The sequence below is a fragment of the Dreissena polymorpha genome, chromosome 4, assembly GCF_020536995.1.
Source record: "Dreissena polymorpha isolate Duluth1 chromosome 4, UMN_Dpol_1.0, whole genome shotgun sequence".
Lineage (NCBI taxonomy): Eukaryota > Metazoa > Mollusca > Bivalvia > Myida > Dreissenidae > Dreissena > Dreissena polymorpha.
The window spans coordinates 33,014,637-33,027,581 of NC_068358.1; the positions used below are offsets into that span (position 1 = coordinate 33,014,637).

General features: G+C 34.4%; 1 protein-coding gene across 1 annotated transcript in view; it reads right to left on the reverse strand.

Moving 5' to 3' along the window:
* LOC127876724 (protein fem-1 homolog C-like) overlaps positions 1-12,580 on the reverse strand; it is a 68,379-nt gene extending 55,799 nt beyond the window's left edge. The window contains exon 1 of the mRNA XM_052422153.1: positions 12,530-12,580. The gene's annotated coding sequence lies outside the window, so the exon portion shown is untranslated. The remainder of the gene's footprint in view (positions 1-12,529) is intronic.
* Between the last annotated feature and the right edge of the window lie 365 nt (positions 12,581-12,945).

Sequence of the window (12,945 nt, forward strand, 5' to 3'; positions counted from 1 at the left end):
AGACAAGCTCATTTATGGCTATTTTTTACCTTTGAACTCAAAGTGTGACCTTGACCTTGGAGATATCGACGTAATTATTTCGCGCGACACACCGTCCAATGATGGTGAACAAATGTGCCAAATGATTTTAAAATCTGACAATGAACGACATAGTTATGGCTCGGACAAGCTCATTTATGGCCATTTTTGACCTTTGAACTCAAAGTGTGACCTTGACCTTGGAGATATAGACGTAATTATTTCGCGCGACACACCGTCCAATGATGGTGAACAAATGTGCCAAATGATTTTAAAATCTGACAATGAACGACATAGTTATGGCCCGGACAAGCTTGTTCCGCCAGCCCGCCAGCCAGCCCGCCAGCCCGCCCGCATTCGCCAATCTAATAACCAGTTTTTTCCTTCGGAAAACCTGGTTAAAAATGTCAACTATTTATCGCGATACGCATGGTCTTGAACCGCTATGGGTAATGATCCGGTAATGGTAACTTGACTGTACAGTCAGTCAACCAGTTTAGAATAACCTGGCAAAAAACGTTAAATCACAAGTCCAGTCCACAATAATTTCTTTCGGGATTTAGTGTCAAAGTGAGATGATGTAAATATAAAGGGTAAAATTTATTTTGTATGATAACAGGTTAGGCCAGACGGCATATGCAGTTTTTTGTCAAAAATAGCCAATTGAAGTTCACCTTTTCGGAAAATTATTTAAAATCATTCAACTTATAGAATTAGTATTTCAAAACATTATCATGGCATGGCATTTGTTTTCAATCAGCAATTTTTGTATTTGAAAATAATAAAGCCTTCTATTTTCATATGCGCATTTCAAAACATAACTCATTCAGTCAGTTCTGGTTAACTTTTTGCTCCATTTATCCCACCTGTAAGCATAATACAAAAGCTTTCTTACTAAAACGTTGTTACTTTATTCCTTTAACTTATGTATACTTTAGACACTCATCATTTTGTTTTTATTGGGGCATTATGGAAAATTAAATACAAATTAATCGGAACTGCTGATTTTCCAGAGCTGATTGACAAACTGTACACCAATCCGAATCGACTGTATTTCGGTTAGGGATATTTCTATCAGATTTATACCATAAAAGGATCACAAAATATATAAATATAACCTTATTTGCTGCAATAACCTCACACTTTTGACGAAGTCTGCGTTGTCTGCAAAACCACTTTGAAGTTTTCTTTCTATATCTTGGAATGCTGTTTCAAACGTACGTAATAATTCACTAACTTCATCCGCCGCCATCTTGATAGAAATGCGCCAGGAACAAAACAATATCACATGACGAAACGACGGGCGTTATTTGGTTAATTGGTTAATAATTAATGTGCAGAGACAACCAAACACCTAAAAGTCTTAACCTATTTTTCAAAGTCTTAAACTGCGGTTCAAAGTCTTAAACTGGGGTAAAGACGCGCGGAACGCACATTAATTATTTAACAGTTAACTATAGAGTTAAGAGACTTTGAACCCGAGTTCAAAGTGCCGTTTGCACATTAAATCCTTAAACCCGAGCTCAAGAGTTTGAACCGCAGTTCAAAGAGTGTCTAAAAATAGATATAAATCTCTTATCTACATAATTCAGAGACAACCAATCAGCGGAGCTTAAACCACAATTAGCTATATATAGAAGGTAAATGCCGCGATTTCATTGGTCTTCTCTTAACTATAGAGTTAAGAGACTTTGAACTGCAGTTCAAACTCTTGAACTCGGGTTTAAGGATTTAATGTGCAAACGGCACTTTGAACCCGGGTTCAAAGTCTCTTAACTATATAGTTAACTGTTAAACCGTGGTTTAAGGAATTAATGTGCATTTCGCTTGCCATACATGTATATTATTTTAATGTCCAATACTGACAACATTTTTCGCTAAATTGGTCCCTTCTTGCTTAACATTCTTTGTGACTTACAACAGTCTGCACTACCCTGATACTGTAACAACTGTTTTAATCAAACGTAAGATATTTCATTATGATATAGTACCGTAATTGACCAAAGGCATTACACATACCAAAACAAAATCCGTTATTTGTATTGAATATGTATTCTAAATGTTCACTCTTCTGGTGGCTTTACAACGCGGATTTCCCCATACTAGACATCTCTATATCTGTTCTGCATACTTAGAATTGGCGTTGTCAATAACCCAAGGGTACTTCAAAAGCAACCCTTTCTGAAAAATGCACTCGTTCACTGGCATATTTCAGAACCGTAATGGCATAATGCATACAAAAAAAGTAGACCTTACCTCCCTTACATTATAAAACCGGTACCGATCCAGTACCTGCTAGTATAAACAGATCCGAACTGTCAAAAATCTTGAAAAAAAAACTACAACTTCGGACTCATGGAAAAGACATGAAAATATGTATTTTTACCCTTAGTACAGGCACCGTGTACTTAAACAAACGCCACTCGCCGCTGCGGTGTTCATCTCACTGTGTTCGCTTACCAATATGAACATCGCGATGAGTGTTCAGATCAAATGTCGCGGGGCCGTTTGCCATAAGGCGAACACCGCGAATCACCGCAGACCCATAATATATACCGCCATGTTCGTGTTCGCTTTAAATAAAATAATTCAACATAAACGTATTGTATTGATCCCTTTCATTTAAAAGTGATAATGAATAATGTATTTCACACCCATGCCCATGTTTTTTGTCTTATAAAACGCCGCGTATAAAAGAAAACAGTGTTCGCGCCTAGCTGTAGGATAGCGCACCTGGAGGAGTTTTAATTAAGAGTTTGATTATTCAATTAACAGTTTGAAGCCAAGGAGAACTCATAACTGATTGTAGTAATAGTATTATCCCGAGTCTCCAGATTCCCCGATACATACGTTTCAACTGTCTTAATCGCATACATGCAACTTCTCCCATCTTTATCCATTACTCAATAATCCCATATATGCCCGATTTCCATTTTTAAAATCAAATTATGGGTGGGTAATATTGACGATTAGAGTCATAAACACAAACGTTTGCAATTTTCGAAAGTACCTCATATGATTCTATTTAAAGATTTGATGAAATAAGCGCCCAATCAGGACAGTTGTATTGCAACATGTGTAAATCATCTGACACGGTTTGCACGCATGGTGTACAGCTCTTTTAGGTTACAACTTTTACACGAAATAAATGAATTTCTTTGTTCTGATAAAAAGCGCGCGAAAATTGGCGTGGGTCAGATAGGAGGAGTGATCAATATCACAGGATCGATATGACGTGAAATTATCTGAAAGCTTGGAAGCAATGAATCTGTTTTTAACATTTTTAATTGTTGTTATTTCATTTTCAAGCATTTTTCCAGCCAAATTCAAGCACTTTCTAAGCACTTTTCAAGGCTATGGTTGAAAATAAGCACTCTTAAGCACTCCAGATTGTTTTTAAGCACTTTTCAAGATAAACCTTGATTTTCAAGCACTTTTCAAGGTCTGTGCGAACCCTATTAGATAGGTACATTTTAATAAGCTCTTGCAGTTTCAGTGTTCATTAACCTTTGAATTGTTGATAACACTTTGCACCCATGGACAAGAGAGAGCGTATTGCAACTCTCACCCTAAGCTGAGAGTTGAATTATTGCAACTACCTCCGAAACTACTGACCCAACTGTACACAATGAACAGAAAACTGGGTACAGGGCTTAACACTAACTTTTTTTTCAACTAGCCCATTCAGGCTAGTAAATGCCAGTGTTTTTTTTATGGCAATTTCGGGGCCTATATTCGGCCCCATTCCCCTCAAAAGGAGTATATATTTTTCCCCCCTTTCGTAAAAAAAATCCCCTCCAGAATTAAATAAAAAATAAAAAAATAAAAATTTATAGAAAGAACTGTTTCATAATCATGACAAATTTAGCTCAAATTTATTTCATAAATAACTAACAAAGTATATAAATATAATTTATATGATTTTTAATTATTATTAAGTGTTATATTAAATTAGATTAGTTTTTTCCAAATCAGTAGACTTTTCACATGAATTGCATTCGGCTAAAACACGGTATTGGTGCTCATAAGGGAATTTTCATGTTATATGCATGAAAAAGAAAAAGTAAACACGATAAGAACCAATATTAAAGATTGGTAAGCCTGGCATATACCTCTCTTACTTTCCTGAAAATTTCAAGAGATTTGTGTAACCCATTCTTGAGATATGCATGGAAACAAGCTCTAAAAATGGCCATTTTTGAGCGTTATGCAGTCTCAATCGAAAAATGCTTGAATATAAAATAGAGAATTCTCGAAATATTATAAGGAAATTGTGCATTTATTGGTCTGGTTACATTTAGAATTCTATCCTGCAAATGTTGCTTCTTGAATTAAAGAAATCGGTAAAATATTATGGATTTTATAAGCAAAATACCGTCAGTAGAAGTTTTGTTTCAACACTGAAATTCAAACACTAATCTGTTGTTATATGCCAACATTGTGTACAAAATGACATTAATTATAACTTTTATTGACATCTAGAACTCGACTGTATATTATTATAAGTAGTTAAACCATTTAAATCACATTTCTAGCAAAGATATTCAAATGAGAGCTTGCTCTTTGTCAAACTTTCCAGTTCTAAATTTTGTAGTGTCTGTAACCTTTACAAGTTCATATGGCAATAATTTTGTTGTTTCATTATGGAAAAGTATAAATCCTACATTGGCTCATGTGTATCCATGTGATGTCTAAGTTGGCAAAAATTGGTGGTGCTGTATTGTACCATTAAAAAACAGCAACTCAATAAAAAAAAGTTACAGACACTACAAAAATGTGTAAAAAATGAAGGAAAAAAATCCCTGTTTTATTTCTCATAAATATATTGTTTTATTCATGAGAAACTTCCATCTTTTGTGTTGGAATGTTACATCATACATTGTGCAATAGATTAATGTGCAAAAAAAAGGTAAAGCAAGACCTCTTGGGATAAAATATTGTAAGCATTCTTGTGGAATTATTTTATGAACAATTTATTTAGGAACAATATAACCTGATTTTCTTTTTCTAAAATGATTTATCTAAATATGTCTGTGTTCTTTACGATGATACAACCCTTTAATATGGAGAGAAGACAAGAGCAAACCTCTTGTAATGACTCAGGTATGTATCTACCATTTTGATTATGCTACGCTAAAATTCGTAGTGTCTGTAACCACTAACTTCCTTCTGTAAGCGTTAAACCTTTTTTGTTATATGTGAGTAAAATGAAACAAAATTGTATTTTGTATTACATTGCTGATGTCTATAAGGTGCATTATTCAGACATTTTCTGTCTGAAATTTGAAATATTTATCATAATAATGTAAATAAATTGTCTTTATAGTGTAGCTTTCTATAAACTGGCATTTTTTCAATTATCTCCTAGAATATGCAATTGGAAACATAGTTTTTTGCATTTAATATCACGAGAACAGTAAATCCAAACAAAACCATTTGAGAATTTACTGAGATCAGACACAATATCAAACAGTTTGTTTTGATGGCCATATGGTTACAGACTCTACAATGCCTACACATTTAACTTATTATTGTTCATGCTATCAAAGAGCATATGAAATCATTTTTAAAGCTAAAGTGATGAGTTTTAACCATGTCTGAAGTAACTTCTGTTTTTTACTTTGATCCAAATGGCTGCATTTAATCATTTCCTTTGCTTATGAGTGGATCAATGAAGACATGCGCACTGTATGCTTTACACTACATGTATACACTGTAACTCCAATATAACGCGGATGACGGGGTCCAAGCCACGCAACAGCGTTATAAACGGACAGCGTTATAAGTTTTGAGCTTATTTATTTAAGGGGCTATAAAAACAGGTAAAGTATAGCCTATAATATAGGTCCTGTGTATCGTCATGCTGTGTTGTCATCCGCAAATACATGCATATAAACCGAATCGAACGATAACAGTATACATACAGCTTTTCTAATGTGCACATTTATCCGATAATCCAATATAATTAAATCACTTACGAAAAAATAATGTTTAACATTTATGACAAGAAATATGTTTACGAACCTCGTAAACAAATTCATATGCCTACGCCATTTTTCAGAAGAATTAGTACAGTGAATTATGGGACACAGCTTTCATTGGACGAGCGAATTTAAATTTAGATTGAATGCAATACGATACATGTACAAAGAAATGTTTTATTGCGTCATATGCAGCATGTAAAAAACGTGCTTTCTGTGGACTTTCTGATAACGGGCAAAAATTTAAGTGCATCTCTGTTAACTATTGCACTGCGTTAGCATGTAAATAAATCGTCAGGATTTTTAAAATTATTTTTCATATACGTACTGAAACATTAAACACACACAAAGATATTTGTATTTATCAAGCATGTGTAGCATATAATAAACGATAACACACTTACACAGCCATAGTTTATACGATGAAATACAATACAAGATAAATACAAAACATAAACAGGTAATCCTTTTAAATAACTTTAATTTGATAATTATTCCGCTTGCACTTGCCTTATTGAAATTAGCGCACCAAACCGCTCTAATAGGGAATACATGTAATAAACACCGACTCGCGAGTTTTCACACCTTTATTGACATTACACAACAGATTGACACCAATTAGCTGTCGAGTGTCATTTAACCTCGAATCGATTAAAATCAGTTAAACGGACGGATAAAGCAATCAAGCTGTGATCGCTGGCTTCTTTGAATTTATGAAAATACATGTAGTTGCATAACATGGATTTGAATCAGAAATGGAAGGTTGGAGAAAAAACGGGTCCAAGGACCCCCGTCTTATATTGGACACAGCGTTATAACGGACCGCACTATATTGGAGTTACAGTGTATACATTTACATTCTTATACTTTAATTAGTAGCAGAAACTTTGAAGAAAGGAAAATGAATTTTGTTTCCGTTCTTGTTTCAAGAAGCAAAGATAAATCAAGCAAAAAAGAAAAGATATAGAGGATATTTGTTGGATTCGGAGGATTATCAATTTTAATTCACAAGTGATCATATAAAATAATATTTTCACAAGTGGCGCAGCCACGAGTGAAAATATATTTTTTCTATGATCACGAGCGAATTAAAATCGATATTCCACCGAATCCAACAAATTTTCTTTTTATGCTTTTTTACAGTTTATATACATTTTTAAAGAGTTTAACTAAAGAATTTCGCTGCGATAATGACGTCATTTCGTAAAACATTGACGTCATTTCACAGGAATCGATAATTTTCACTGATAATTTTCACTGTTTGAAACAGTGAAATGATCAGTTTTAATTCACTGATATTTCTCTATAAACCACCGGAAAGCATAAAATAAAAAATAAGACTAGGTTTGGCTGCATGAAGGTTAAGCATTGGGAGAACAAACGAAAATATGAGAAGCTAAAATACAACTATGATGCCTTCGTAGCTGCTAGGCTAGAGCAAAAGAATGGAATCAAAGGACATTTTAGTGTTTGCTTTGGAACAGAAATCAGATTGAAATACATTTATTTTGAACGTTAAGCAAATTTGGCCTGGAAGAGATGACTGTTTACAGGAATCAATAGATGTCATCTTGTTTATAGCGCACAAGATTCAGAGATATTATTGAAAGTGGACTTCGCAAATTCAAATTGAGTGCAAACATTACTTAAAACTTAAACTTCTCTATGATTATCTTGATAGCTAGAGTAACAAAGGGTTATAAATACATCACTGATTTGCTGCTTGCAAAATTACATTTTTTTTACACTGAAATGTTTGGAAAGTTTTCCGCACATTATTTGGTAGTGCTTATTGCTGCATAATGAAATTCTAGATTATATTAATATGAAACTCTATACAGGTGTGCCAATTCATATGAGATGCCAAACTCATAATGTCAGATTAGTCTTCTTTGACTTGTATGTGCCCAGCACTGAGAATTCTCCTGGACAGCTATTGTTACCTCATGTGTAGTGTCTGTAACCAACTCAGATCATGTACACAAAAAATGTGTTTTAACAAAAATTCTAACAGATCAAAAATCATTTGATATAATGTTCAAGTCACTGTTTTTATGTAAACTTGCTTTTATAGTGCATTTTTAATGCTTTATGCCATTCTGCAACTGTTTTTGGAATCATATATTTTGGTAGTGTCTGTAACCAAACTTATGAGCATGCAATTCTACCTTTTATGAAAACTTATGCTTTTCAAACCAATTGTTTCGATTTATTTTGTTTGAATATACTTCCTGGTTTCAGACAAATGCCTAATTAGCTATCTTGTGGGTCTTATAATAAAAGTTATAGAAAAGTTTCTTGCTTGGTTCTCTTTTGGTCTGATACCTGATTAATTAATGCTTTGATTTGATATTTTTTTGTTAAGATAGTTCCGGTAATCACTTTTGTTATTTTTTTTTGCTTTATTTCAACAGTTTATAACCTGTAGTTGATGTTAAAATGAAAATATCTGTAGTTTTGAAGTTCTGCTATGTTTTTCTTGCATGTTATATGACTAGTGTAGTGCAGTGCCTTCCCCAGGAATTTGTTGAGGCGCCCCGGGGGTGGGTTCGGGAGGGGTGTCCCCTCCCTACGTTGATTTTTTTTTTAAATTTAACGTGTCAATTCACGTTCTGTGGTGCGTTATAACTCAAAGAAAAACAGCGTCAAAAGACGTCATTTGGTGCGCTATGACTCTTCAAAAATATCCCCCAGTCATTTAAAAATATATTATTTTTTTTTGTTTAATTGTTTTAAAACTTTTCCGCACAGATAGTAAAATCCCGACTCGAACGATTCCCCAATACATCCGTTTCAACCCGACTCTATTACTGTATACCAAAGACCTATAGAATACACAGATTGGAAACTTCGCGTCTTATCGGGCTATCTCGCGGCGGGGTCACGTGGTCGAGAAACTGATAAGAACACTTAGGATCAGCAGACGATTTATTCCATAAATCAATCGGAGGAGTCCGAAGATAGCCGATGTATCACGATTGCGATAAGATAGCGACGTGTCCAGTAGCAACGGCTACGATTATCGAGCAAAGTTATGCGAAAATGTTACGGCGCTATAGAAAGCGGCTGTAACTTGGTCAATAATGATCCGATTTTTATAAAATAAAGTTTAATCAAAGACCTATAATACACTATATATCTTATCTATAGGTCTTTGTGTATACTTACTATATTTCAGGTTTCTATTTATTACCCGATAATCCCGTTTATTCCGTTTTTATCAATCTCTTTCTGGTAAATATTTACGATAAAAGCTTTCAGTTATTTCTTTAACACAAAACGTGCCATTTTTTAAGTGACTATTTATAGATTTGATGAAATATTGCCTCTGAATATGCGTCAATCCACTGACATGTTGTGTGCTTGTTAAAACACTCAATACACGCCATTTGTATGCAATAGACGTTGTACATGCTGCATAATTTTCGCGCTCTTTTTAATTGAGAAAAAGATTCGACACAAAATAAATTTGCACTGCTAATTTGAAGCAAAAATATTTAACGTTGCGGTAACATTTACATTCGGAAGTGTGTTTCGGATTTAAAACGAGTTTACATCGACTTACGGTAATGGGTTTCGGATTACAAATTTAATGATTCCCATTTGAGATTTCAACAAATATTAACCGTTGCGTTATAAATTCAACGATAATTTGTTTACACACTTTATGAGTCGAATAAATGTTTTGACGGAATTATGCATGAAATTCACGTTGTCCACGAGGATCACGGCCGGTTGCCATCATCAGTCTTCTAACTATCGATTATCGGACGAAACATTTACAAGTGTGCGTAATTAATTTAACGAAAATTTGTTAAAGCGCATTACGTGTCGAATAAATGTCAGAAAAACGAGGTGAATCAGTTCTATAAATGGACATGTTGAAATATACATGTACTGGAATTAAATAAATTGTTTTCACATAATTGTAACCGCTATAATAATTAATTGTTTACCACTTGCAATTAATTTCTCGTATTAATTATGAGTCATAGGTAACACTTGTTTACAGTAAAAAGGTGTGATGATGATGCCCGAAACCGTCTTTAATGTTCTGTACTGTACTAATTACCGGTTTTATATTGCTCAAATGGTACAACTACTTGCTAATCAACCTGCGATAAACTCTTACTTCATGCCCGACGTCAATCAAAAATAATGGTCGATAGTTAACCCCGCCCTCATAAGCATTCGCGTAACCGATTGGACGATGACCTTCACAGTTTGACGACTGGAAAGTTACTAGATACATCCTTGTCAGCATTTAAATGACCGTGTAATGTGGCTAGAATAATCGATACGTGCGTCATGCTATTCTCTTATCAGTGGATTATCCATTACCCCATGTGGTGTTTATGGCGATTACTTGTGAAAGTAGGTACCGAGTGCTCTTTTAAAACAGGGAATATTGATACACTGATAGGGAAACCTTGATTTTTTTGGACAATCTCCACTTTCTTTTACTGAAGAATACACTGATCGGAAAATTTCAAGCGCCCCGGGGACTCTGATTTCGAAATTCAAGCGCCCCGGCAAGGGGCGCTTAAATGGCCTGGGAAGACCCTGGTGTAGTGTCTGTAACTTGTATAATACCATAGGATTAAAATGTTAGATAAAAAAATAATGCATGCATGATCAAATAAAATTCAACGTGATTTGAGTAGGGGATACCTTGAGCTTTAAAAATAACACTAAGGAAATGCTGTATCTACAATTTCAATTTTTTAGGTGAGTGAGACTACTATGAGCACCAATACCGTGTTTTAGCCGATTTGTCTCCCAAAATGGCCAGGAAAAGGCCTGATGTATCTATATTATGTCAATATTTGTTGATAACAACATTCCGATTTGGTCCATTTAATTGATAAAAAATGCTCAAATTTGCCTTTTAATCGATTTTAAAAAACTCAATTCGACTCAAAATGGCTAAGAAAACTGAGACAATGCATGAAGGCTGAACTGTCTGTAACTAATGTTGAAAAAATCATTATATATATTTCAGAAGATGGACAGAGACATTCTGCTGGGAATATTATATTCATACAAACATACAAACACATACATTCATATAATAAATATCATTACATATAAAAGAGTGAATTTTTTTAATTTTCCCCTTTTCCTAAAAAAATACACATTTTTTCCCCTTTGGACAGGCCCCGCCACCATTCCCCTTTAAGTGAAAAAAAACACTGAATGCAGAACCTACTAGCCCTGACCAATCTTTAATGTGCCCAGACCAAAGTATTATCAAAACCTTTATATTTATCATTTAACTTGAATTTTCTTGTGCGTGAAGATGCGCAATTATGATTCAATCATTCTTATTAGCTTGCCTTACTAATTCTAATGAATTCAATATTCATCTACTTCAGACATCTATTTGTAATCTTCACGCCATTTCGGGAGAAATTTCCTTGTTTTTTTTCCCTCATACTTTCTCTAACTTTCCTCCTTCCCTTTTCTTTTCTTATCCGAGGACCCCCCATCCCCACCCGTAAAGCCAAACTTAAACAACGACATAAATGTTAAAACCTTTTTACATAGATTGCCGCGGTTGCCGTCTTATAACAAACCGTAAGTGAATCTTAGGTGTCGCAAAATAACAAATAACGTGTTACGGTATTCGTAACAATTGTACAAGGTTAACTCTCTACTAAAAGCTGGGATGGACCATTAATATTAGTTTTGCTAATTGAATTGCATAAAAAAGATGGTCAAAACACTTCCAATCTATCAAACAAATTAAAATTATTTAAAATTGATAAATAAATAATAATTTTATATTAACTTTGTGTTAATGTCGAGTTTTATACCTTCATCGATCCCAGACAATCCTGGGCGATCCAGGCTTTTAGTTTAAACGTATTTTTATCGAGAAAACACATCACTTCCAGGAAACCAATCAAAACCGTATCGTAATTCCGTTTAAAAATAGGTACTGACATGTTTTACCAGGAAAACCGCCGGGGATTTTCCGAATTGTCGGCCTCTTTTTGATTGCAATCAGGGGGTTCCAAATCTATTTCAAGTAACGATCTGTTTGTAGTGTCCGACTTCAATCTGGGATTTAATTGTCATTTGATCATACGATGCTGTCCGGTAATCTTGCCCAGTTAAGGGTCAATTAGTTTGAAAACCTGTTCTTGTATAAATTGACAATATAATATCTTACTTTATTATGAAATTTAGAATTTCATGTGCTTATTAACACAAAAATATGTCATTAATTCAGTGAGGAACTGTCCGATTTGATTTCAAAACAAACATGACTCACCTCATTTTCAAACTGTTAGTCTGTCCGGTAATCTTTCGCACTTCAATGGTGTAATGACCTCATTTAGGCAAAATTGTAGACATATGGTGTTCAAGTAGTGCCAAAAAATAGTAGTGTTAAGCCCTGGGGTACGATCGTTTTCTTTCATCAACGTCATAGACAAATAAATAAATGTCGTGTTGTTATTTACACAAAGAACTATATTTTAAATGAAAAGCATACGTAATTATAAACATCACAAACATCTACTTACTGTTTAGCTTATATTCTTAACTCATCGAAAATAATCCCGGAAGTCCGGAGAAACACCGATGGATTGCGGTTATGCACCACTAATTTTCTATCAGCGTGTGTGCCAGTTAGCGCATCTCTACTAGAACAACATACTTCATACAGCTTCACACATAACTGTTCTGATACAAAATTACATTATATGTTCTGCTATTTGCGTTTTAAAGTGGGTCAGAGTAAGTGAGTTGGTGAGTGCGCGAGTGAGTGAGTGAATCAATACCCTTCGGCCTTGAATGAGTGAGACAGTGAGTCATGGATGCTTTCATTATTTCATTCACAGTTCTTGTTTAAACGTGTTGAAGAATTTATTGCTACCATGACGGCTCAGCAAGGAATTACTATGGAGGAAAATGTTGCAAAACTGGCGGATACACGGAC